The 27319-nt window shown below is 38.0% G+C and overlaps 2 protein-coding genes and 1 long non-coding RNA gene across 4 annotated transcripts in view; 2 read left to right on the top strand and 1 right to left on the bottom strand.

Moving 5' to 3' along the window:
• The window catches only part of LOC311289545 (protein NLRC3-like), a 138366-nt gene that overhangs the window by 65238 nt on the left and 45809 nt on the right, over positions 1-27319 (top strand). The gene's annotated exons all lie outside the window — the stretch shown is intronic.
• The window catches only part of LOC311289546 (stonustoxin subunit beta-like), a 58456-nt gene continuing 46584 nt past the window's right edge, over positions 15448-27319 (top strand). Inside the window, exons 1-2 of the mRNA XM_084407635.1 lie at positions 15448-15761; positions 19240-19444. The gene's annotated coding sequence lies outside the window, so the exon portion shown is untranslated. The remainder of the gene's footprint in view (positions 15762-19239; positions 19445-27319) is intronic.
• On the bottom strand, positions 24570-27027 carry LOC311289573. Of its 2 annotated transcripts, XR_014627146.1 has the most exons (8): positions 26912-27027; positions 26762-26822; positions 25912-26030; positions 25490-25787; positions 25335-25395; positions 25082-25175; positions 24873-24991; positions 24570-24765 (listed from the first exon to the last, which is right to left on the bottom strand). It is a non-coding gene; the product is annotated as an uncharacterized lncRNA (long non-coding RNA). The 2 variants fall into 2 exon arrangements; XR_014627147.1 differs by having other exon boundaries at positions 26762-27027.

The following is a 27319-nucleotide window of genomic DNA, read 5'->3' on the forward strand; positions in this document are numbered from 1 at the left end:
GGCCATTGGCAAGGGTAAATGTCTGTCCCCGACTAGACCGCCAAGACTCAGTCTCATCCTTCCATCTCCTCCACAATGACTCCTGGATTAATGAGTAGGAGCTGCCTGTATCCAGGATGGCTTCACAAGGTTGGCTACGCAAAGTTATAGTCAAGGTTAAAAGCTTGACATTACCTCTGCTCACTAATGCCATGCTGTGACCTCCAGGCTTACCTCTGCTGTACTTATCTTGGCCTCCTCTTCTGGAAGACTGTTCAGCCTGACGTTGCTTCCAGAAGGCCCTCTCCTCAGCAATGTCCCGCTCTACCAAAGCTCCTGTGCGCACCAAGTCATCAAAGGTAGTCACTGTTCCTCTCAAAATACTAGCAAGACGGGGATTACAGTTTCTTAAGGCAGCCTGCAGAATCTCTCTTTCAGACATCGTTGGTTTCAGTCTAAGGCATAAGGCTCGATACTGGAAAGCGAACGTTCGAAGATCCTCATCAATCCCTTGTTTTCTCTCTCTTATCCTTCTTTCCGCTTCAACCTCATGATCATCGGGTAAAAAGGACCGTAAAAAGGCAGTTTTAAACTGACTCCATGTTTTAACTTGTGCTTTTTCAGCCACCCACCAATCCTTGGCGGTATGTGTCAGTACCGATGGCAGAGTTGCTAATATTTCAGCGTCACTCATGGGTCGGACAGCTAGATACTCTGCACATTTTTCCAGATAAGCTATCGGGTCTTCAGCTCCTGTGCTTCCAAACTTGGGGAATTCGATTTTAACGGCCATTCTGTAAGGCGGCTGCTGTAACATGGGAGTTAATGGTACATCTGGTGTTGAGGTGGTAGTTGGTGTGGAGGTAGCTCCAGGTGTAAGACAAAGCAAAGACTTAAGATGGTTGTCTCTTCTTTTCATGCAATCCATCACAGTTTTACCCATCTCTTGTAGCTGGTTTTCTAGGGTTTTCTTCAGGCGGCTACTCTTTTCTTCTACAAAATCAACAAGCTCTTCCTCCAACTTCTTCAAACTTTGGTTGAATGATGATTGAGTGGTCATTAGCTTTATCAAGTCTGGCATCAGCCTCTCTATAGCAATCAAACGACGGTCATATTGCTGAAGAGAATTCTGAATAGTGGTGTCCACTCCATGAACACGTTCTACACTCTCTTTCTCCATCTTATCCATTCTGATCTCCAGTTGTCTCACCTTTGTCGCAATAGTAAGACTGATCAGGCTTTCATCCTCCTCTTCAGGTGGTGGTGGAGGTGGTAGATAACTTGAGTCATTGTCTTCTTCTGGAACAGCCACTCCGCCTTCTGACTCTAAATACAGGCTGTCGAATGAGCATATCAGCTCTCGAACTGGCTCACGTCGGGTTAAAAAAGGTTCAGAAGTATAATCTGGATCCATTTTGGGACTAGCCTCAACGTTGTCTCATGCCAGAGCCTCAGCCAAGTCTTAAACCCAAATATGAGGAAGTTATCGGTCACAACCCTTTCATATATTCTTAAATAATTGCAACCAAGCACTTGGGAAAACACAAATGGGGGAAAAAATAAGCTTATCCAAAGAAAGCATATATTTCAAAAAAGCATACTCCCATTTCACTTTAGAGGAAAGTTGTAGGTATGGTGGTTATAGTCCCTGTTCGGGCGCCAAAATATGTAACACTAAAGTCAAGGGTCACATAAATAAATGAGGAGGGATCAATCACCATTTACCAACAGTTATATTTCCCTTAGGTACAGTATACATTTTTAGATCATACAAAATGTCTTGACAAAATTACATGAGGCAGAGTGTTTGGAAGGAAAATCTTATAAATGTACACCCAATATTCAAGTCCAAAGTTAGCACAAATGTCTTTGGTCCATCACACCATTGTAGATGTTTAGGATGTTTAGAAGAACATCTTCCACATTTGTTCAATCAAGGGTTAATCCAAAGAAAAAGTGTCTTTTCATTCAGGAGTTCGGATATACTTCCACGTTGAAGATAATGACACAAAGAACTTGAACCAGTTGAGAAGCCCTCAATATCAAGCAGATACCAAAACCCTCTGATCAAAATAAAACAAACAATACAACATGAGGTTCAGCAAGCAAAATACTTTCGCACTATAAACCTTTGTTAACCTGTTAAGCTGCAACCCCACTTTTGAAAAATCCCCAGAAATGACATACCCAAACTGAAACAGATACAGTTCATGAACCCTTTGCATTAAAAGCACAAGTATGATCTCATTTGAAAGCTGACACCTGGCAGTTTATTGTAAATATAGAATTAATTATTGTCATAATGACAAAAATTGTTATAAATAGCTTCAAAGTTTTGTAAAATTATTAGAAATTAATTTTTATGAAACATCCTCATGAAAATAAAATTGAAGTTGGCACTGGAGCAATCTAGAAATGCACTACAGCTAAAGCCATATGTCTAAACATTCTATGTTTAAAATCTGAAGATAATAAGTCCAAAACTCTGTATTTGGTTAAATGTTTTTCAAGACCATGTCAAATGACTTTATTTTGATTTGACGCTAAAATGCTACTGATGTTTATTGTCATCTTCTAACCATCTATCCAGTATATTGTCTCTATTGTTTTGTGGTGCAGACGATCCCCATTCAGTCTCAGTCTCCCCCTGCACACATTCACACCTCTCCAGCCTGGTTATGGCTCGAAATATGCATTTCTTTTGTCTGCATTACAGCTACTAACGACTGGCTATTCACAGGCTATTCATAGGGTTTCAGTCCCTAATTTCTTTTCTCAAAGTTTACCACACATTTTAAACTGTATCAAATGCATTTCTTGAATAAAGACACATTTCAGGTAGCATTCAAAAAATAATAAAAGTATAACTTCTAGGTAGCAGGTGCACCTAGGGCTAGCTAGCATGTTAGCTTAGCACACCATCAATACACGACAATTTGAGATTAAAACCATGTTTGTGCTCTAAACTTACTTTTTAACGCACGTTGAGTATTTTAAATAATCTTCTGTGATCTAATTTGGCTTCAGATAAAAAAAATTTGACAGAAAATATACTATTGGATAGTGTTCTGCACAATGATAGTCTATATAGATTAGCATTACATTATAAATATAATCTATTATTATGAAAATACCTGGCATGGCTTGAAAAACACAGGTAACTCAAATATCAGTGCAATCATGTTTATTGTCTTCAAAACATCTGTATCTGCATGTTACAGCGCGATCTCTTGTTAGGTTTGTGTGTATCAGTCAGGTATCAGTGACGTCCTGGAATGTCACATGATCATGGCTCTTCTTCATGTTCCATATATGGACTATTATTGTGCATGTAGCGCCCTCAGGCTGCTGGTATGAATTAAAAAACACAGTATCGGAATACCAAATGCTCATAAAGATTACATCGACGCATTTGGGTATAAATTCAATAAATATTATTCCTGTCTATAGAAATATGATGTAAATCTATGAGAATCTATCAATATTTCTCCAAATCTGCACAGTTTTGAGCTAAAGCCCTGAAGGACGTTGTTTTGTGTATCGCTGTCATGACGACAGCACGGAGTTTTTTATGAATGAAAGCGGCTGACGCGCATAATTCATATTAAAGGTATCGACTCATTTTTTCATTTCATAACTCCTGACACAAATTAAGACATAACTGTCACTATGAGTTTCTCAGAATACAATAGTGGTCAAATACTGAAACTTGAGTATTATATCTTTTTAATTATGTATAGTTTGTCAAGGTATAACATTAAATCTGATAGTAATTTTGAATTAAATAAATAAATAACGCTTCAGTGCGCGCTGGCAACGGTTAACAGGTTAATGTTAAAGAAACAAATAAATCAACTCACATTGAGATATCGAACACAGAAGTTCCTCAACAGGGTTTTCCAAATGAAAGCATGGAAAGAGCATGTGCTCTCAGCTAACAGGTATACCTAACTCACACTTCCCTCTTCCTTTAACTCTCTGGCCTGGAGAGATCTCCCAGATAATGGCTCCCTAGTGCCCTCTAATGGCAGGGAGTGAAATTACAACTTGCATTCAACATAGGAGATAGGTAACAGTTTACTAGAACTGTTACATCTGTACCTGAAAACTACAGTTAGACACCTGATCAACCCAAAAAGCATTGCTTATTTTATTTGTATCTTTGCGCTATTGTATTCATTTGTGCTCTTTTTTTGTAGTTTGATTATTTGTTCTTATTTTCTTTGTTTTTATTTGTCAACTGACCATATGCACGTAACGTTCGTAAGAATAAGCCAGCCGGAAAACGTCCGGTGAAATGTCACTTGTTGATGTGTTGGTATCTTCAGTGTTCTGAGGAAGCTTTAACAGCATCAATAGTGTAATACTTATACTTATTTATAAACAGAATATAGCCACTTAAATAGTCAGACCTAGCTTTAATTTAGTTACTCAAACGAATAAAAAGCCTCAATTGTCCTATGTTTTACTGAACATAGCACATACAGTACCAAACTGTACTGAAACCGTGACCCTAAAACCCTGATAAAAACCAGAACGGTGAGTAATCTGAACCATTACACCCCCACTGTACACAACGATTACTGTAAGACATCTAAAATACACACCTCTAGTGAATTTATGCTTTTTGTTTACATTCCTTTTCTTGGTTTTATCCTTGTTTTTGCTGGATTTACGCGGTGCAGGAGATGAAGAGGACTGAGATGAGGATGAGATTGATGATTCACAGGAGGACGAGGAGTCAACTTTGCAATGTTTTTTTTTTTCCTCTGCGCTCTTCCTCTTCTCTTTGCCTTTTCCCCCTCTCCGTGTGAAGGTCATCTTCCGTACTGGAAGACTGTGATACAGCATTCTTCAACAAGTTCATTAATATCACTTTTTAAACACTTGTAAGATATGAAGATTCCTATCATGCCAGTGGCTTGACATGTCAAAAGCTGTTCTTAATGTGCAAGAGGCGAAAGTGCTATGACCATTTACTGTACAGTAGCAATTATGAGCAGACACATTTATTCAAAGCAGATTAAAAATGAGGAACATCAAGAAATTTCTCATAAGAGCCAACAGTATTTGTAGTACACATTACTGAGTATAACTTTTAACGGGTTGTAAGGTATAGTTGCTTTTAGAGATACAGCGATGTACCATTGGTCAGACTGCGACATAGGAAATCTCTCTCAGTTTCGATGTCCTTGCATTTATCCTCAAGTAACTTAATTTTAGCTTTTAAAAAAGCATTTTCTTCCTTCATTATTTGTAGGGACACAAATAATGTTGGTGTTGTTGCTGATGCTCCTGGTGGAATATAGAAAATAAAGAAAATCAATGTAAACACTATTGCACTTTAACACTCCATCTATCTAAATAGCTATATTATATCTATATTAGTCTTGTGAGTAAACTAGAACATTTTCTAGCCAATGGCGATGCTATTGCCAAGGTGTGAGATAATGCATGACGCATGATTAACTCTAAAGTCAAGATCATGGTAATACAGTAATGACTGAAGTATTACCAAATCATTTAGAAGGAATTACCAGGAAATGTATTTTTGTTTAATAACACAAAAAAATAAATAAAGAAATAAAGAATGAGAAAGCTTTGATTAAGGAGATCCCATTAATGTAGTAACAATGAATATTGGGGGTGTGACGAGATCGCATGCCACCAGTGGCGGCTCCAGAGATTTTCTGTTGCAGGTGCTATGGGGATGCTCAACACTTAAAGGGATACTCCACTTTTTTCGGAAATATGCTCATTTTACATCTCCCCCAGAGTTAAACAGTTGAGTTTTACCGTTTTAGAATCCATTCAGCCGAACTCCGGGTCTGACGGTACCACTTTTAGCATAGCTTAGCACAGATCATTGATTCTGATTAGTCCAGTAGCATTTCTTTCAAAATGACCAAAGAGTTTCAATATTTTTCCTATTTAAAACTTGACTCTTCTGTAGTTAAACCGTGTACTAAGATCGACGGAAAATGAAAAGTTGCGATTTTCTAAGCCTATATGACTAGGAACTACTCTCATTCCGGCGTAATAATCAAGGAACTGTGCGGCTGTACCATGAGTGCAGCAGGCGTAGTGATATGACGCAGCGCCTGAAAATAGGTCTAATAGGTTAGACAAACTTAGTCCCGGTCACGTTGGAAGAAGTTACCGAGCTGGGGACTATTTTCAGGCGCTGCGTCATATCATTACGCCTGCTGCACCCATGGTACAGACACACAGTTCCTTGATTATTACGCTGGAATGAGAGTAGTTCCTAGCCATATCAGCCTAGAAAATCGCAACTTTTCATTTTCCGTCGATCTTAGTACACGGTTTAACTACAGAAGAGTCAAGTTTTAAATAGGAAAAATATTGAAACTTTTTGGTCATTTTGAAAGAAATGCTACTGGACTAATCAGAATCAATGATCTGTGCTAAGCTATGCTAAAAGTGGTACCGTCAGAACCGGAGTTCGGCTGAATGGATTCTAAAACGGTAAAACTCAACTGTTTAACTCTGGGGGAGATGTAAAATGAGCTTATTTCCGAAAAAAGTGGAGTATCCCTTTAAGAGAAGGTGCTTTGAATTTTGGGGCGTTTCATTATAGAGGTCGCATTGGACCACCATAATGAAACGCCATCATGAACAACACCATAATGAAAGTATACACATGCGTACATGCCCGCAAATTAACTACACTCGTTCTGCGACTATAAGTAGTATATATATATACTGTATATATATGTAAAAGTATTCAACGCAAGGGATATAGACAGGGACACAACTATCCAGTGTCAGAGGGGTATGCAGCAACAATTTTGGCAATCATCAATCTGGTGCACTTTGAGAGTTAAAAATTAAAAGCTCCAACCCATATTCAGTGTGCAAATTAAAGAAAAATTCAAACCTCTTTTAGTTACAGTGTCAGTCTACATTACACTACTACATAATAATAGTTATAATATTAATCCCATGATAGTAATAGCCATATATTGTAAAACAAATGCACTGAAAAATAAAGGAAACTTCCATAATTAATTTTGTACTAATTTCTATAGTTGAAAGAGTATATTTCTATACTTCACATTAAAGATGTGATTGGGCCAGCCCAGTGTCAATCAAGAAAAGAACCAATGGGCCGCTGAGCTAACTTGCGTGTTTCATGGGGTGTAAGAAAAAAAAAACTAACGCTGACTTTTTTTTAACCAATGCATTACACCGGCACTAACCCATGCGCCGCCAATTAAGCAAAACAAAACGAATGGGCCGCCGATGTACGAGTTTTATGGTCCGTTAAGACAAAAAAAAAGTATGAGATGTATCGGCCCAAAAAGCACGTCGGCCCACCGGGAATCTCCCGGTAGTCCCGATGGCCAGTAGCCTACATGCCTGGACGTCACACTTTAAATCCTACCTGTTGCCATTCACCATCCACTTATTTACAGTAGCTGCTGTCGCATCAATTGACATGCCATCTCCTTTTCCTCTTTCTTTTTCTATTTTTAGTCCCCGACAGCTTTTTTGCTTTATCCATCTTTTTCGACGACAACTCACTAACGTTACTCGTTCCTGCTCGCTCAGCTCTCACCGCGCCCGTGCCCGCCTGCAAGCGTCCGCTCGCGATTTTTAAATTATTATTTAATTCCTATTTTTAACAACATGAAAAAGACTATTCAAACATGACATTAAAATATAAATATAAAAAAATTACAGACATTTCTTGGGGGTGCTGGGCAGGTGCTATGGCTATTATAGGGGGAGCTACAGCACCACCTAGCTCCCCCCTGGCGCCGCCACTGCATGCCACGAGATCTCGCAATATTAAAACGTGACATTAAAACGTGATATTTCTTGTTGAGGTGAAAATCTGTCCCGTCACACCCCCTAATATTTATAATATCATATATTTAAATATGATGGTTTCACTATAAATATGGTGATTATCTCTATGATGGACATCCAACTTTAATTATATTAAACATCTGAATCTAGTCATGCCAACAAATGGAAATTCATTTTTAATGACCTTTAACAAAATATGAACAATCCTTTGACTCAAAATATCACATTTTCACCTGCATCGTGAAACACGGATGTTTAGGAAAGTGCAGCAGAATGGTTTTGTGGTTTAGAGGAGAATAAAATCAAATATGCAATTCAGACCTTTCCTTGATTTCAAACATTTCATTAACAGTTAGGCCTACCTTCATTACTGAAATAACGAATTTGTGTTTTGCTGAATGAAATATTGACCCAGTTTTGCTAATGAACTTTAAATTGCCTCGCCAATTGACCCAGCTTGTCAATGTGCATTTGCTAATTATAGGCCTACTACACACATATGCTGCTAATCATGTGATAATATGCATAGAACTTAAAATACATAAATTACCGGCAGTATCATCATCATTTTCATTTATTGGGTGGTAGCCTTTTACGCAGAATTCTTCGATCAGCCATGCTTTCTCCTACTGAACTTTCTGCCGAATCAGGTCGCCGTTGATCCAACGTCTTGTAAAAGCAATCTCCGTCCCTACAGACGAACTCTATTGCCGTAAATGATTCCTCCCCTTCAGTTACGTTTTCCCAGCATGTTATAAAATTAATCACTGGCCGTACACCACTCATTCTCAAATCATTTAACATTTTAATTATATTTTTGGATTTTCCCTTTTTTTTTATTACCAGTTATAAAATCCAGCTTTGTGCTCTTGCTTAAACAAGACAGAATCACTCTTGTGGTTGGTTAGTAAGCACATCCGGTCAAATTTGAATTACTTACTATTACATATTTACTTATTAAGGACTAATAACATATTTTTCAGTTCAATTATTTAATATGCTTCCTGACCATTTAAAAATACAAATGTATCAATAAGTGTACATTTAACGACAGATGACGTACAACAGATTTTTTTTTTCACGGACAATCGCGTGGAAAAAGGCGCAGGCCTTCACGGTTACGTCGTTATGTATGAGTATGAGTCCAACAATGGGACTTTCAAGAAAGATTTTATCACTCTGAGCACAAGGACATTAAAGGTGATCTAAGTAACTTTTTTACCTTAACTGAACAGCTTCGGAGTCAGTGGAATGGTAATATTACTTATTTCAGGTTGAATGGTGGTGGTTTCGAACCCCCCTGGTGCCTGAGCGCGGAAAAAACTCACTTGCAACTTTGAGATGGCGGGTTATCGGCCTCGCCGTCAGGAAGTATCGCATGATATCAGGTCTCGCGATGTAACGAATTGCTTGACGGTACTGCACAAGGATACATTTTTGACAAGACCAAGACGAGTTTACAAAATTGGATGACTTTTATATATATACGTAGGTGTAAGTAACAAACATTTCTATATTGCTGACAGATTCTGTCAAGGATTACATTTACGGCAGGTCGACATGGTGCAGGATGGCATTGCTGGAAGCTCTGGTACCCTTACTAACATGACCTGTAAACTGAGATTAGTCTGCAGGAAAGCCTTGAAGAAGTCCAGAAGGAAGACAGGACAACACATGAGGGGAAGAACGGGATTTGTTGTGATAGATGAAAGAAACTTCCGCCATAAAAGGAAGGTGGGATATCCTTTTAACTCTTTTTAAAGAGAAAACAAATAAGGTGGAACAACTTATATATAAACACAGTGGTAGCCAAAAATATTAGAACGGTAAGATTTTTTTTATGTTTTAAAAGAAGTCTCTTCTGCTCACCAAGGCATTCTTTTTTCTGATCCAAAATACAGCAAAAACAGTAATATTGTGACATTTTTACAATTTAAAATTACTTTTCTATGTGAATATATAGTAAAGTGTAATTTATTCCTGTGATCAAAGCTGAATTTTCAGCATCATTACTCCAGTCTTCAGTGTCACATGATCCTTCAGAAATCACTCTAATATGATGATTTGATGCTCAGGAAACATTTATGATTATTTTCAGTGTTGAAAACAATTGTGTAAAAAAATTTTCATGATTATTTGATGAATATAACGTTCAAAAGAACAGCACTGATCTGAAATTGAAAGCTTTTGTAACATTATCACTACCGTTCAAAAGTTTGGGGTCAGTTCGAATTTTACTTCTTTATTTTAGAAAGAAATTAAAGAAATTAATACCTTTATTCAGCAAGGATCCATTAAATTGATCAAAAGTGACAGTAAAGACATTTATTATTTTGCAAAAGATTTCTATTTTAGATAAATGCTGTTCATTTGAACTTTCAATTCATCAAATAGTCCTGAACATTTTTTTCACAACTGTTTTCAACACTGATAAATGTAACATAAATGTTTTTAGAGCAGTAAATCATATTATACTGATTTCAGAAGGATCATGTGACACTGAAGACTGGAGTAATGATGCAGAAAATTCAGCTTTGATCACAGGAATAAATTGCATTTTAAAATATATTCAAATAGAAAACGGTTATTTTAAATTGAAAAAAATATTTCACAATATTACTGTTTGCTGTATTTTGGAATCAAATGAATGAAGCCTTGGTGAGCAGAGGAGACTTCTTTTAAAATATTAAAAATCTTACCGTTCTAATAATTTTGGCCACCACTGTATACGTATTCAAATTTCGAAATAAACTCGTGTCGTTTCCCAAATCAACCGTAACCTAAATAGCACTTGAATGTAGTGATGTTCGGTTCGTGAACAAATCATCCCTTTGAACTGGTTATTTTTATTTAACTGATCTGAAACAGTTTTAGCTTGTGTCAGCACTGATCCACTAATTTAATCAAAACTAACTTTTTCGACGTGTCTGACACCGTGTCCTAACTACACACGACGCGATAAAATTCCAGCGACAGGCAGTGTGTCTGTCCCATAGACTGTAAAAAAAATATGGACGTAGTGTCCGTGACGTCACCCGTAGATTTCTGAAGAGCATTTTTGAAGCCTAAAGTGGGCGGAGCCGGCCGTCGCCATCTTGGCCTCGCGTCACTCCCGGATAACAGAAAATGGGCAAAGAGGCGAGGCGTGAGTGGAGCTGAGGAGCCTGGCTATCTGAAATCACGCCCACCTAGCTCTACGTGAACGAGTTAGCTCAGGCTGGGGAGGTAATGCTATAAGGTTATGCTACCGACAGTACCAAGTCTGCGACTGCACAGGGCCTCGCGCTAAAGTGACAGTTGATGATGTAAAGCCAATTAAAAGTTCCTGTTTTTGCCCTTTGAAATATTATAATAGTTAATAGACATGGCTACATGTGAGACTGTGTATCGTGATTCTGTACTATTCTGCTAGTTGAAAATGTATTATGCAGTAACTTAATATTACTCTGAGAGAGTGTGTGTGACAGTGATTTATGTACATACATGTCAGTCACTCTTTTTATAGTCTATGGTCCGTCAGCGCGGCATCGCTCGTCAAGTTCGTAGAAAGCTTATTCAGTCCATTTTAAATTCTGATTTTGGCTGCCTCTCAAATGGGTTAAACCATAGATATATTGCCTATGAAGTTCAAGTAAATGCGATACAAAATCCACGCTCATGTGCATTTATAGCACGGACGGAGAAAGCGCCGACACCTGCAGGATTTCATCTGACGGTACATAAACATATTATAATCTATCTGTTCCGTGAGAGCAGAACGAACGAGCCTTTATTTACGTTTTTAAATCTGAAAACTCCAAAAAGCAACGAAATTGTCAGACATCCATTAGTGCATGTTCACAGAGGCAAACTACTGAAATACAGCGCTGGTTGTTCTCTCGAACGATACTCGACGACAACGACGGAATCCTAAGCCGTGGGCGAAGTAATGGGTGTATTAAATTTTATGAAATAATCCCGAAAAAAAGCACAAACACTGCAGAGATGGCAAGTTCAGCAGCTAACATTTGCTGAGGTGAAGTGACGGCTAGTAACAGCAGACAAACGGCTAGCATTGACATCAGTGGCAATCCACCTGTCACTCAAACGTGGACACACCCTTAATTATGCAGAACTTTAAGGATTAATCAACTAAACGGATGAGTTATAAAAAACTTCACCCCCTCACAGTTGTCATGAAGGGCAAAATTAGCTGTATAGACCAAAGCCACATAGAGATCCAGGCTGTAAACACGTTTTTTTCTGCTGTAAAATTTGGCATTTTAACATGATTTGACTCACTTTTGACACTAGCCTCAAGCGGCCAGTCAATGAATTGCAGTTTAACTCACTTCCGTGTTGGTTTCAAGAGAGACGGGGAGGTTGCCGCTTGGTCTGTCCACACTAGACGCGACGCGACTGTGAGACGCCACAACGTCAATCATCAGAACAGCGTGTGGGCGGAGTCTCGCGGCAAGTGCACGTAAAGAGAGTAATCTTGACGGCACTCGCAAGAAAATGGACAAAAAATCTAATTCACAAATATTACACCATTTAAAAAATACATAGGCTACTGAGTTACTACAACAATCTGTGTCAAATAATACACTTGTTTGTTCACAGTTTTAACGTTCTTGTTTCCATTTGTTTCATTTCAAGATCTGAGGTGAATTATCCATTGTTGCTTTTACAGCTACAAAGCTGGAGCACTAAATGATATTCAAAGTCACATTACACGCTTTAAACATTAAATAAAGCACAAAAACAGTACCTGAGATTATCATTGCCACACTTTGTGTTTGTTGTTCCAGCAAGAAAAATAGAAACCGTTTCTAAAATAGAATCGTCGCGTGTCGCCGTCGCGCCTGGTTAGGACAAAAACCCTGATTAACATGGAAAAGATACCTTTTATCGCGGCGTCGTGTCATGTGTAGTCAGGACACGGTGTGACAGTCACTTCAACTTGAAATGGTCAAATGTTTTTTTTCCCTCTCTCTTCTAGCAGCGGTCCAGTTACTCCAACAGTTTACACAAACCTGTATAAATGTCTTTGTTCTGTTGAACACAAAGGAAGAAATGTTGAAGAATGTGGGAAGCTGACCAGTTCTGGGCCACCATTAACTTCCATAGTATTTTTTCCCCTATTATTTCTAAGGTTTCCAACATTCTTCAACATATAGTAGGGGAGAGCGGGGCACAACCTAACGCTTTTTGACTTTCTCAGTTTGTGTAAATTTACTTATGGTTCAGAGTATTTATTTTTTCCCACATTAATTTCCCACATGTCTAGTACAATTATGTGGTTTTGTTTTATTAATACAGTATATACTTTTTTCTTGACATACCCCGAAAGAATGGAAGTGAAATGTGACAACATGCCCCATAGGTGGGGTACATTGTAACATGTGTGGGGCACATTGTAACATAACATATGACAGCTTAAAATGTTATCTGATCTAATAAAAAAATATATACAAAACAAATAAAAATATTTTCTAAATAAAATACAATTAAAAAACTTTTTCATATAAAATAATGCCAATTTTTAATAATTAAATATAAACAATTTTTTTGAGTTTTGACTACGAACACATGAAAACACAGCTATACAACATAGTTCAAAACAAATAAATAATTAGTCATTTCTGAATATTGACTCTCAGTCTTTATTCACCTTTTTCTCACGTTTTCCCAATAAAATTAATAAAAGTATAGAATATAATAGCATATTTCTAATAGTGGCACATTGTAACGCAGTGTGACAACATGCCCCCGCATGCACAACTGGGATTTAAACCCTGCTAGTGTCTTCTGCTAGTTAGCGAAGCATTAAAGAACTATCTCAACTGTTAAATAACATCTTGGAGATTAAAATAATATCAGATTTGTCTTATTTTAAATAAACACAAAAAATAGAGATGAAAAATTAACTAAAGTAAGAAATTTACTTTTGCTATGGTTTAATATATGTCAATGGATATCTTCCAAAAAAAAAATTTTTTTATATATAGTGTTGATATGGCAACTAGTAAATATACCAAGTTTCGTCATCCAAGCATGTGTGGAAGTATTTAAAACAAGCGTGTTACAACTAGCCCTGCGTTAGGTTGTGCCCCGCACTCCCCTATCTTTCTTTGTGTTTAGCAGAACAGAGATATTCATACAGGTTTGGAAAAACTTGAGGTCGCATAAATGATGACAGAATTTTCATTTTGGGGTGAAGTATCCCTTTAATATCAAAATACTTTTAGGAAACATTTTATTTTTAATCAATATTTGAAAAAACAAGAAAAGCATTAAATAGACACATTAGTGAATTGATAAATTAATTAAATAAAGTAGCCCACATTGACTATGGTATGATTGTTGTGGACAACATATATATTAGTCCTACAGTTGTCCAGCTGATAAAAACAAATAAATGTTTTACCCTACTGGCATAAAAACACCACTTATATTATATTTAATAAATAGTGTGTATTGTAAAGTTAAGCACACAGAAAATGGAATAAAGTTACAATAATTACATTTACATAATTACATTTTTTCATTTTACCAACCTAACGCTTTTTGGCGTTCTCAGTTTGTCAAAAATAAGGGAAGACTCAAGATTTTTAGAAGTAATAAAACACAGTTGAGTGGCTCCTCACTTTTGTTGTGCAAAGTGTCAGGGGAAAATAAAGAGGATTCCCCAGTTGACAAATGCCAACTTAGCATGAAATCTGCTGCTGGTTACAGTAATGCCACCCTGACTGAAGATGCCAATGAGAACAATGACATCTGTCAAGCTGACACTGCTGTAACAGTGGATATCAATAATGAGGATCATCTTTCAAGAAGATCTCCAAGGGCTTTGAAATCAGGCCAAAGAGCAAACAAAATAAATAAATAAATAAAAATACCGGAAAAGTACTGTAAGGCCGTGTGTCCACCAAAGCGTTATTAGCCAGCTGAAAACGCTAGGCGCTCTGCTATAAACGCTCAGCTGTGGGCGCTTGAGAGCGTTTTGGCAGCGCAGCGTTTTTTCAGTTGAGACCGAGACACTTTGCTTGTTATGATACGGAATATCCGCGAAAGTCTTACTAGTATCTCATTTCACACATATTTTGTTTCTGTGTTGATTCTATATTAAAATGTCAATACAATGTAATGTATTTTATCTGGCTCTTGATTTTGTTCCGTTATTATGCTTGTTGTTGTCATCTGTTGACGTTGTACAAGCAGAATCATGTGGCGGACGCGGTTGGTCGGTGTGGTATTAGTCCCGCCCCTCCTTCACTGTGATTGGACGGTTGGGTAAAAAGTGACAGTGATGAGCGCTGCGTTTTACCAAAAGTTGAACATTCTTCAACTCTCGGCGACCAGTAAAAAACGCCGAGCGCTCAGCGCTTCAGCGTGAAAAAGACGCTCAGCGCCTCGTTACGCTCATGGCGTTTAAAAAACGCGGCGCTCCCATTGAAAACAATTGAAAAAACACGCCAGCCGCGAGTAAAAACGCTTTGGTGGACACACGGCCTAAGAGCCATATTTCATATTTCAAAATGTATATTTTCATATTTGTATATGTAAATTTGATACAATTATTATTTATGTTAATTAGTCATTTCCTGTTGAATATACTTCTTTACTTTATATTTGTTCTTACTGCGCATGTTCAGTAACGTCCATTTTGTAGCACATGTAAAAAAAGTTTGAAGCTCATGCAATAAGTGCAGATGCTCGTTGGGAGAACACAAGCTTTTGACCGTTTATTATAGCATTGCCTTATAAGTATAGTATTTCTACAAACAAGTTGTTGAGAAGACATCGCTGCACAAGAGGATTATGCTGTATGTAAGAAACGTGATTCTTGTTGGTTTGGAAGAATAAACAGTGATAAACGAACTATATGGATTTCGAGTGTGAATACAAGGCAAGAAGATACGCGTCAAAACTTGTGGAATAAAAAGACATTCACATGTCCCATACAAGTACCTTAGAAGGCAATGCCTCAAGTCCAGGCGTGTAAAGAACGTTTACTGGAAAAGTTCTGTTTTAACAGGTTTGAGTTCAGGAGAAAACAACCCCACAGTCCTTTATGAAAATGCACGTTTAAAGGAGTTTCAAAGTAACTTCTGCTCAAGACAGTTCAAGTTCAGTGGAGGAACAAGCAACACCACATCGTCATTATTCACGGTTAGTAAATACTACTTTATAAAATACTGATAGATATAGATTTAAAAGTGTCATGTGTCCATTCACATTGATCTAGACTTAATAAACAACATTGACACGTTGTTTATAGCCTACGGGTTTTTTTATTGCGTACAAAACTCAAAGCAATTATTTGCTTTGCAGATTTAAACAACAGCTTTCTGAAGCCTCATATGTCTCTGTTTCTCTTCATAAATAACCATATTCATCTCACAACCTTTATTTCAAATCATTTAGATTAGCACTGTTACAATATCAGATTTTTTACTACACGATTGCCATGGCCAAAATAATAAATGATAAAAATATATTGCAATATCTATAGAAATCTTGAAAACATATAATGCTTTTTGTCAAAGAGCCTTTATTTTGTTTATTTTGGGTAACGAATCACAAAATTGCATACAAAGGGAAATGCTAACCATTTTAGCTTAGCACTAGCAGGGCTGCCAAGAATTATAGTGCGGTAATTATTGTTTGAATTTTGTAATAAAATAGACAGAATTTGAAAGCTGAGACTTTTTCATATCATAGTAATCTGCTCTGTCTTGTCTGTCAGAATCAGTCTCTTTGCTTCGTGATTTTTCACTGCGTGAGAATATGGTTGTGTAACGTGAGTAAGTGTGAGAACAGTGTCAATAGCGTGAGTCTCGCACTGAATGCCTGAGAGTTGGCAGCACTGGCACTAGTCTAGACCTGTTAGTAAGCTTTTCTCCCTGAATCACGGAGGCAAACAAGTTATTTTGCCAAGAGATCTCTAATTTCTAGGGCTGGGACGATACACCTATCTCCCGATTCGATACTATCACGATACTTGGGTGCCGATACGATTTTTTTTTTTGTTAACAATTGCGATTCTACAAGTATTGCGATTCGATTTTGCAATATATTGCAAACACTAGACCATCGGGAAAAGTTAAATCATACACTTATACAGACCGTACATGATGTATAAGATGAGTCATATTTACAAAAACAAATCATCACATCTTTCTGACTTTTATTTCAGGACTATCATACAACACTACAGTCTCTTGAATAAATGATTCAATAACAAATACATTTTTAACAGTCACTTGTCGCCACTTAGTGGCGAAACAATGTAATCGATAAATGTGTTATTTTAAGCACCAAGTTTCTATCAAAAGCTGATTTTGATCGCTATCGTAGACATCAGTGTTCATATTTGAACTTTAAACTTTTATCCAAGTACTTCTATCATAATTTGAACTATTGCATCACATAAATAATGACACTATGAGGTTGAAAAGACTGTTTGTGAAGCTGTTTCATGACGACTCTCTCCGGGTCAGCGGCAGCGCCAACACAGATCTGAATGTTGTGATATGATTTTGTCAAAGTTTAATAGACAGACGGATTGAAAGATTGCGAGTGTGTTTGATGGAGATCACAGTCTTTTAAAGATGAATTGTGCAGTTCTAGTGTCTTATCTCTCTCTCTCTGCATATGAGCAGCGCGAGGGCTTTCAGTGCGTTCAGGCTTATAATAAAAACGAAAGACCTATGTTACAGACAAATGAAAGACAACATTTCGTTGATTAGTTTTGGATAGATTATACATTTTTACTGTAAAATATCTGCCACCTCAAATAAGCTTTTGTTTGCCAATTTTTTGCTAATATGTTAAATATAGTATGTTTTGTCAATGTAGGCTATATTCGAAGTAATGAATCCTTAACTTTGAAATATGTATGATAAAATGTATACTTTAGTTTTTACAAAGAAAGATTACACTTCAATTGTTGTTGTAATTGTAACCTTTTTAATAAAAAAATATATATTTACAAGGTAGATGTAAACAAATTTTAAAAGGTAAATATAAGCATTTTCTTTAAATAATTTTTATTGTGTTTTATTATTGACAAATTTGGGGAGAGGATACATATTCCAAAACTGAAAATACAGTATGAGAATTAACTGCACAATTACTAGACATGTTTTCCTTGGATATTATACAATTTGCAAGCAAAATTTGTGAAAAAAAATAAAAATAAAATTTGAAATGCTTCCAACTGTGAACCAATTTGGTAGAATATACATATATATATATATATTATATATACATAAATTGCTCTTGCATTCTTTCTTGTGGCTATAGGTGACACACCTGAATGAATGGCTCATTAAGTATGCGGGCCCCATTGTCTCCTCAGGTGTGAACCACTACATATGCATGATGCTGTTGAATTGTTGACGCCCCTTGCGCATATTGCCTTTACAAACAAAAAGTGTTTTACAAGATTTAAATCAATGTATTGTGTTATGTGAATGATAAGGGCAGGATGATTTTCACATCATTTTGAAGAAAAAACTCTAGGCAACGACATCCATTAGTCAAAAGTCTTATTGTCACATATTTAGTATGTGTTTTGTGGCCTTATTTCAGAAACTTTAGTTTTTAGTTTTTTCAATAACCATGCATGACCATTATTCTCTCAAAAATACAAACATGTACATGCATGGTGCTCACATATTATGGTAGTCCTGTTTGTGCTAAATAGAGTGTAATTACACCTTTGCCATTAATATGTTTATAAGCAACTGAAAAAAGCACAAATGTCAGGGCATGTCAGAACATCTCAAGGACCCCAAAAACCCCTCAGACCCCAGAGGGTTAAATAGACACATTAGTGAATTGATAAATTAATTAATTAATTAAAGTAGCCCACATTGACTATGGTATGATTGTTGTAGACAACATATACATTACCTACATTAGTCCTACAGTTGTCCAGCTGATAAAAACAAATAAATGTTTTACCCTACTGGCATAAAAACACCACTTATATTATATTTAATAAATAGTGTGTATTGTAAAGTTAAGCACACAGAAAATGGAATAAAGTTACAATAATTACATTTACATAATTACATTTTTTCATTTTACCAACCTAACGCTTTTTGGCGTTCTCAGTTTGTCAAAAATAAGGGAAGACTCAAGATTTTTAGAAGTAATAATACACAGTTGAGTGGCTCCTCACTTTTGTTGTGCAAAGTGTCAGGGGAAAATAAAGAGGATTCCCCAGTTGACAAATGCCAACTTAGCATGAAATCTGCTGCTGGTTACAGTAATGCCACCCTGACTGAAGATGCCAATGAGAACAATGACATCTGTCAAGCTGACACTGCTGTAACAGTGGATATCAATAATGAGGATCATCTTTCAAGAAGATCTCCAAGGGCTTTGAAATCAGGCCACAGAGCAAAAAAAAAAAAAAAAAAAAAACCCGGAAAGGTACCTTAGAAGGCAATGCCTCAAGTCCAGGCGTGTAAAGAACGTTTACTGGAAAAGTTCTGTTTTAACAGGTTTGAGTTCAGGAGAAAACAACTCCACAGTCCTTTATGAAAATGCACGTTTAAAGGAGTTTCAAAGTAACTTCTGCTCAAGACAGTTCAAGTTCAGTGGAGGAACAAGCAACACCACATCGTCATTATTCACGGTTAGTAAATACTACTTTATAAAATACTGATAGATATAGATTTAAAAGTGTCATGTGTCCATTCACATTGATCTAGACTTAATAAACAGCATTGACACATTGTTTATACAGTTTTTTTTATTGCGTACAAAACTCAAAGCAATTATTTGCTTTGCAGATTTAAACAACAGCTTTCTGAAGCCTCACATGTCTCTGTTTCTCTGTTCTTTCTTCATAAATAACCATATTCATCTCACAACCTTTATTTCAAATCATTTAGATTAGCACTGTTACGATATCAGATTTTTTACTACACGATTGTCATGGCCAAAATAATAAATGATAAAAATATATTGCAATATCTATAGGAATCTTGAAAAATATAATGCTTTTTGTCAAAGAGCCTTTATTAGGGGTTCAAGCATGAAATGCTGAAACCCTATTGTAATTGTAAGGATTCGTAAAACGCATCGTGCAGGACAAACCGTAAGGCCTAGAGACGTGAAACCTGGCCAGATGGTAGGCCTCAATTTGGGGACAACCTATCAGAGTATGACCCCGAATGGCCCATAGGTGGCGCTACAGCAACCAAAAGTACTAAATCGCTCATAACTCTTGGACCGTTTGTCCCAGGATCAAGTGTCTTATATCGTTGGAATCCTTGGCTCAAGGCGGACAAAATGGCTATCTCCGATTTGCTCGCCCTTCAGGCGCCAATTTTGAGTAAATTGCATTTTTTTGGAAAACCTATTTTTGCGAACTTCTCCTAGGTTTTTGGCCCGATCGGAACCAAACCACTGCAAGAATATTCTCTGGAGTCTGACAATCAATTCAAAATTTCAATTAACGGTCGATAAGGGGAACTAAAATATTTGATGGCAGCAGGGCCACTTTTACTAAAACGGTTATAAATTGTGAACGGAAAGAGATTTTTTTGCTAAATTTGGGATACATCTTCCTGAGCTCAGTCTGAGATCACTTGAAAAAAATCGCAACAATTGGCCACTTGGTGGCACTATAAAACGGTTATAGATGGCACTATAAAACGGAAAGAGATATTTTCGCAAAACTTGGGACACATGTTCATGAGCTCATTCTGAGGTCACGTGAAAAAAATCACGACAATTGGCCACTTATTGGCGCTATAAAATGGTTATAACTTGTGAGCGGAAAGAGATATTTTCGCTAAACTTGGGACACATGTTCATAAGCTCAATCTGAGTTGACATGAAAAAAATCGTGACAATTGGCCACTTGGTGGCGCTATAACAGTGAAAAAAATCATGAAAATAGCTATAAGCGCACCCAACCGTTAGTCTACTGAAAATTGGCACGCAGTAGCCGCGTTTCCACTGTCGGGCCAGGTCCGGGCTAGGGCTAACAGCGAGCCGAGCCGGGCCAGTGGCCTCGGGCCTCAAGCACCGGGCTTGCGTTTCCACTGCCGGGCCATTAGCCCTGCAGCGCTGCCCTAAACCCCGCCCTTAACACGCCTTCCTGGATCAAACGTCAAACGTCATACAAGTGTAGTAGACGGTCCCTGCTCCAGTTCTGAGTCAAATAAAGCACTCTGGGATGACGATTCTAGCACACAAAACATAAACACGCATATGAGCCACTTATGCAATATTTTATTTGTTTAATAATAGTTAGAAAACTTAGAATTTATGAAGATAGCATGTATTAACTCACCGTCCGCGGCTGCCATAGTGTCCCGACTTGTCCCTCCACTTACAGAGGGACGGTGACCCAGCACACCGTCAATCAAGTCGAACCATGGAAAGTTCCTTCTCTGGGCACCGCTTTGTCCATTGTGCGTTTTAATCGCCTTGTACTGCGCCCGCAACTTGTTTTTTTTTTTTTTGAACTTGAAGCGTTGTTCGCTGAATGCTTAGCTTAGCAAGTTCAGCAACGATGTATTTTATAACGTCCTCGTTTCTGCACACGCCGTCAAATTGACGTTGTACCCTTTCTTCTGCCCAAATGCTCAGAAGAGCTTTGGTATCTTCGACAGACCAGTACAGGCGATTCTCCATTTCGAGCAGCGTTTATTTTTTCGCGATATAAAAAAGTGAAATGTGCATCTTGCCGCAGACCATAACTTTCCCTAACACCGATAAACTCCGCCTTTTACCTTGACCGCGCCTCTAGCCCGAGCTGGCCCAAGGTATTCGATGGGCCAGAAATCCTGGCCGTTGGCCCCGAGTAAGCCCCGATCAAGCCCCGGAAGTGACAGTGGAAACGCGACTGGCCCTGGCACGCACTAGCACGGCCCGGCCCTGGCCCGACAGTGGAAACGCGGCTAGTGTCTTTGTCCAGGGTGCCATGATAGTCTATGAGAACATTGGTGTATCTAAAAAAACTCACTATACGTCATTGGCACAATGCCTTGAAGGAGCCTTAGAAGTTTCAAGCCCATGTTTTTTTCACAGGAGTGACCTCCTAAGAATCCTTGCCGAGTCCAACAATACCAAACATGCCAGGTTTCGCCTTATGGTTTTTGTAAGTGTCATTTAGAGCTTTAAAATTTTTTGGTTATCTTCAAAGCCGTTAGTCTGATCGAGACGACAACAACAAAAAAACTAAGGAAATTTGAAAACATAGGTAAATAGCTAAACAATAACGCCAAAATGTAACAATAATGATAGGAACTGACAAAAAAAAATAATTTAATCCAATCAATTTCACCCATGGATCATTTTGATGCTCTCACATGTTTGAAACGAACAATGATGGATTGTGATGGAATTTGTTTTGAATTGGGACTGGCGAATCCCCGTCCATACTGTCAATGACCGTTCGCAAAGACCCGCCCACTTTAGTTACTGTTGCTATGTCTGACAAGCGACGCCACTCTCACACCACATCAAGTTCTCACGCAGTGAAAAATACATTGCGGATCAGAGAAAAGACTGCGCGCTGACAGACAAGTACTTTTGATATGAAACAAAGTCTCACCTTTCAAATGTAGTCATTTTTTAGAGACATTTAAACAATAAATACCGTTTTGTGACTCTTTAATGTGTCTGACAGATCGCTGTAGACTCGAGGCTCAGTTAAAGCTGCTCGTGAACCGATCATCAATTGGTGAGCATATGTGACATAACATCATTAACAAGCATGCCAAATTTTATGGAGATCGGACCAAAGGTGGCGTTATAACTGTTAAAAAACTTTAAAACCATACATTTCCTATGGTACATTGCCTGTATTGGCTCTAAATGGTGTTTTCCATCTATTATGTCAGTGGTTACATGCTTGCTAAATAAAACTTAATCACTTTTGATGCTTTTGTGCTTAAAGGCCTTAACTGCTTGAACCCCGATAAATGCTGCTTGCAGCTTTAATTTTGTTTATTTTGGTTAACGAATCACAAAATTGCATACAAAGGGAAATGCTAACCATTTTAGCTTAGCACTAGCAGGGCTGGAAAGAATTATAGTGCGGTAATTATTGTTTGAATTTTGTAATAAAATAGACAGAATTTGAAAGCTGAGACTTTTTCATATCATAGTAATCTGCTCTGTCTTGTCTGTCAGAATCAGTCTCTTTGCTTCGTGATTTTTCACTGCGTGAGAATATGGTTGTGTAACGTGAGTAAGTGTGAGAACAGTGTCAATAGCGTGAGTCTCGCACTGAATGCCTGAGAGTTGGCAGCACTGGCACTAGTCTAGACCTGTTAGTAAGCTTTTCTCCCTGAATCACGGAGGCAAACAAGTTATTTTGCCAAGAGATCTCTAATTTCTAGGGCTGGGACGATACACCTATCTCCCGATTCAATACTATCACGATACTTGGGTGCCGATACGCGTTTGCCGACCTCAGAGGGTTAATAGATTTTTTCTCCCAGCCCTAATACAAACAAAGGCAAGGCATCACTATTGTTATTGCTCATACTTCTTCTTCTTCTGCACAAAAGTTTTGTCACAGACCCACGAATGAGGCGTCAAAACATGCGGATTATTGAGGAGAAGGTGTGCTATGACTTTTTGTAGCGATCAGGGGCGAAAAAGTCCCATAGACTTTGCATTGTGATGAACTTTGACGAGTCGTAGCTCTGAGTGAGGATTTCGCAGAAACGTGTGATTTACCACATTTGAAGAGGCTGGCAGGCTCTGTAAGAACATACATCACAATGGGGTAAAAGTTGCACCCCTGGGGGGCAGGAGCTGCCCAAATGTTGCCCCATAGACATACTATGGCGAAGGTCAGCCCATGAAACGATGTGTTTCTCCTACTATGGTAAATTGCATAGGATTGTATTTAAAACTCTCTTCCCACACATATCAATGAATCATTTTGAATATCAGAACTTGGATGATGTGTCAGCCTCGTTCCTGTCTTCTTATTCCTAATTTTATGGTGTTTAAGGAGTGGATCATAATGTGACAAAAGTTCAACTGTGCATCATCAAGGTTTTTAGTTTTGCCACGAAAGGCAGGTTTCCAGATGCTAAATGTAGCGTCACATCTAGAATTCCTTCCAGAAGATCTCTGCTTTTCTCAACTTCTCACTGCATGAAAATTGGGATTTCCGACCCCGTAAACGGCCGCAAATCTCCCTAATTTTCGGCAGTTAACGACAATTTACAGCCTGTGAACGTCGCGTTCGTCTGTGCCGAATATTGTCGGAAACGAACCATGACGTATGCAGAGCGCTCGCGCCGGAGGTGTGAATGGCTCTAATTACCATATGAATAGCAGCTCCCGCCAGAGAAAGGCTTGAATTTCCTCACTCACTATTGGTTGAACCCACGTGGTTTAAACAAGAAAAATCACTCGTGATTGGTTGGCAGATCTGTTACTATTGGTCACCCTCGCTCATTAAAAATTCAAAAAATTATAATATTCATATAAATAATAATATATAAATTATTTTTTTATATTCATAATATGCTATTCTGTGGTATATTCATGTCATTGTTAACCTATGGACTACACTATTATTACCATCAAGGACATGAATTTATAAAGGAATGGAAAATTTGCCAGGGACATGCTGTTTATTCAAAGAAAGAGCTTTATTAGCACAGACACAAAACAATATACACCTATGTACAAAGCATAGATCATCTGCACACACAACAAATTGGAAGCTCAGTGTCTGTTTTCATCTTCGGAGCTGTAGGTGACTAGCGGCTTTCTCTCTGAATTCGATCCACTTTGAAAACGTCTGTGGTGCGTTGCCCTGTATTTAGGAGTCGCCTCTAATCTCGACTGCAGCGTAGCACAGAGCTCTGTGAGCTCCTGGCTGGTGGTTGAACTTCATCGGACATCAGATCTATGGTGGCGCACTTCCAAATGCCCACGTCATCCTCACCTAGCACACCGTCTCGCTTCTAGCAGCTGTAAAAACAACCAATACAGACAATCAGTACTGTGATGCACTGTGTATGGACACAAAACATCTATTAATGCACGTGAAAAATAGTCACATTGACTAAAAATCTTACCCTCTTTCTTCTCGCTCGACTCCGAGCTGAACTCTTCACAGCTTCGGCCTGCAATGCCAGATCTGGTTGTTAGTACGCAGGAGCTTCAGGTACAGTCTCGTAGTATGTCTTACAGGCAGCTGGAAAACAATTAAATGAGAGTGATATGAATAAAAACAACGCAAGTCACAGTAAAATTAAACAAGGAGAAAATAATAAAAGTTACTTACAATGTCGTCATGATCAGCTTCATGAAAATCTGGACTTGCAGACATAGCTCTGAGTAAATGTGAGGTTACACCCTCGTTATGAGGCGAGGTTACTCTATGGAAACAAAATGTATGATTAAGATCGTAAACTATAACAGATCTCTTTTCTTATACAAGAGAATGAAAGCATATTCTTCGAATCTTACCTTTAAAATGTTTGTAAGTTTTTATGAAAGTAAAAAAATAAAAGAATGTAAGATTCTTTTTTTTTTACCTTGATCCAGTTCGTAGCGCCCACAATTTGTCTCAGAGTTGTGAAGATGGCATACTGCTTCCTGTAAATTACAGGATTATTTACAATTATTAAACAAATAATACCATCAATCCCATGACCTCTTGCTTTATGATGAAATCATGAAAAACTCTTACATTTCACAAGGCCTGACAAAATACAGCTGCAGGTAACTAGCGGCATTCTGTCTGAATTCGGTCCATTTTGCAGACGTCTGTGGTGCGTTGCCCTGTACTTTGGAGTCGCCTCTAATCTCGACTGCAGCGTGGTACAGAGCTCTGTGAGCTCCTGGCTGCGACAGGACGGAGGTCGCACAATCCATCCAGACACCCCGCCGACGATGCCGTCTTCCTCATCAGACATCAGGTCTATGGAAGCACACTTCCGAAGGCCCACCTCATCCTCAGCTAGCACACTCTGTCTCGCTTTTAGCAGCTGTTAAAACCAATAAAGACAATCAATACTGCGCAATGCACTGCGTATGGACAACACACATCTATTAATGCACCTGAAAAATAGTCACATTGACCAAAAACGAATCTAATCTAATAAATCTTACCGTCTTTCTTCTCGCTCGACTCCGAGCTGAATTCACCACAGCTTCCGCCTGCAATGCAAGATCTGGTTGTTTGTACCTGAAGCTCCTGCGCACCGTCGTGTAATATGTCTTAAAGGCAGCTGGAAAACAATTAATTGAGAGTGATATTAATAAGAACAACATAAGTCACAGTAAAATTAATAACAACAACATAAGTCACAGTAAAATTAAACAAAGGAGAAAAAATGCAACCGGGTGAAATTGCAGAAATACACACCGGAAGCAAACTATGCTTTTTGAAATTGGGGTTTTATTCTGACTGCTGTTTAAAATAAGTGACAGCGGTCAATGGAAGCAAGAAAAAAAGTTTGCCTTGTTCGAAGAGATTTCACAAGAAAAAAAATAGATTATACTAGTTAAAAAAAAAAAAAAAAAAAGAAATTGTAGAAACAGTTTACAGTAAATTTGAAGATGACAATCAAATGTCACAAAAAGCTTAACCAGTGGATCAATGCCCAAATCCACAGAATACTTAACTCAATTCAAACTGAAATGCAGTGTAATACACTGCAACTGGTCAGATTTAAATTGATTTCTCCAAACTAAAATATGTTAGGCTACAATTAAATACGATAACACAAACTGGAATACGGCAGTGGCTGAGGTAACGTTAGGCCTAAGTTACAAGAGAAATAAAAGCACTTTAACAAAGCCACAACCCACGTTTAATCATGCCATGCAGAACCAGAAATATGCATTTAACCATAAAGTTATACTGTATAATCACAGAATATAGATTCAACTCATTAACAGATTTATCAAATAAACATGCCATCAGTAATTTCCCCCATAAACCATAAAACGTACATACCCAATCCTTTACCGTCCGATCACCACGAGGTTCCCTCGTCACACATGCGCTCCAAATAAATCTATAAACAAAAATGTACACATCAAATGTTCTTTTAACTTCGCTTCACAACTTATTTGTGCATATTAAAGATATTGGAGTAATATTTACCAAGAAAGAAGAACGTATAACACAGAATCCGATCGATGCACGCACCGTCATGGAGCTCTCCTGAACAATGAAAAATGGCTGCCGTTCTCTGGTCGCGCGCACGCGTCCAGCACAAGTGAATAGACCTTATGTTCCATTTTACACTGTGTGTCAGCGGAGCACTTCCGATTGTCTTCGAACTTCCGGTTTACGCGGCTAAACACCGGGAAATGCTAAGTAGAAGTTAGTTAGATGCGAGTGTTCTGTTATATTAATTTATTTTCCTATTAATTTCGGCAATGTCAAGTGTTATGTGTTCAGTTAGAGGGTGCCATAATAATTGGAAGAAACGAGAGCAGTTTTTAAAGCAGGAATGTTTTGAACATCGACCTCAACTACGATGTGATTGTACCTGTGGAGCCACGTACA

The sequence above is a fragment of the Rutilus rutilus genome, assembly GCF_951802725.1.
Source record: "Rutilus rutilus genome assembly, chromosome: 4".
NCBI lineage: Eukaryota > Metazoa > Chordata > Actinopteri > Cypriniformes > Leuciscidae > Rutilus > Rutilus rutilus.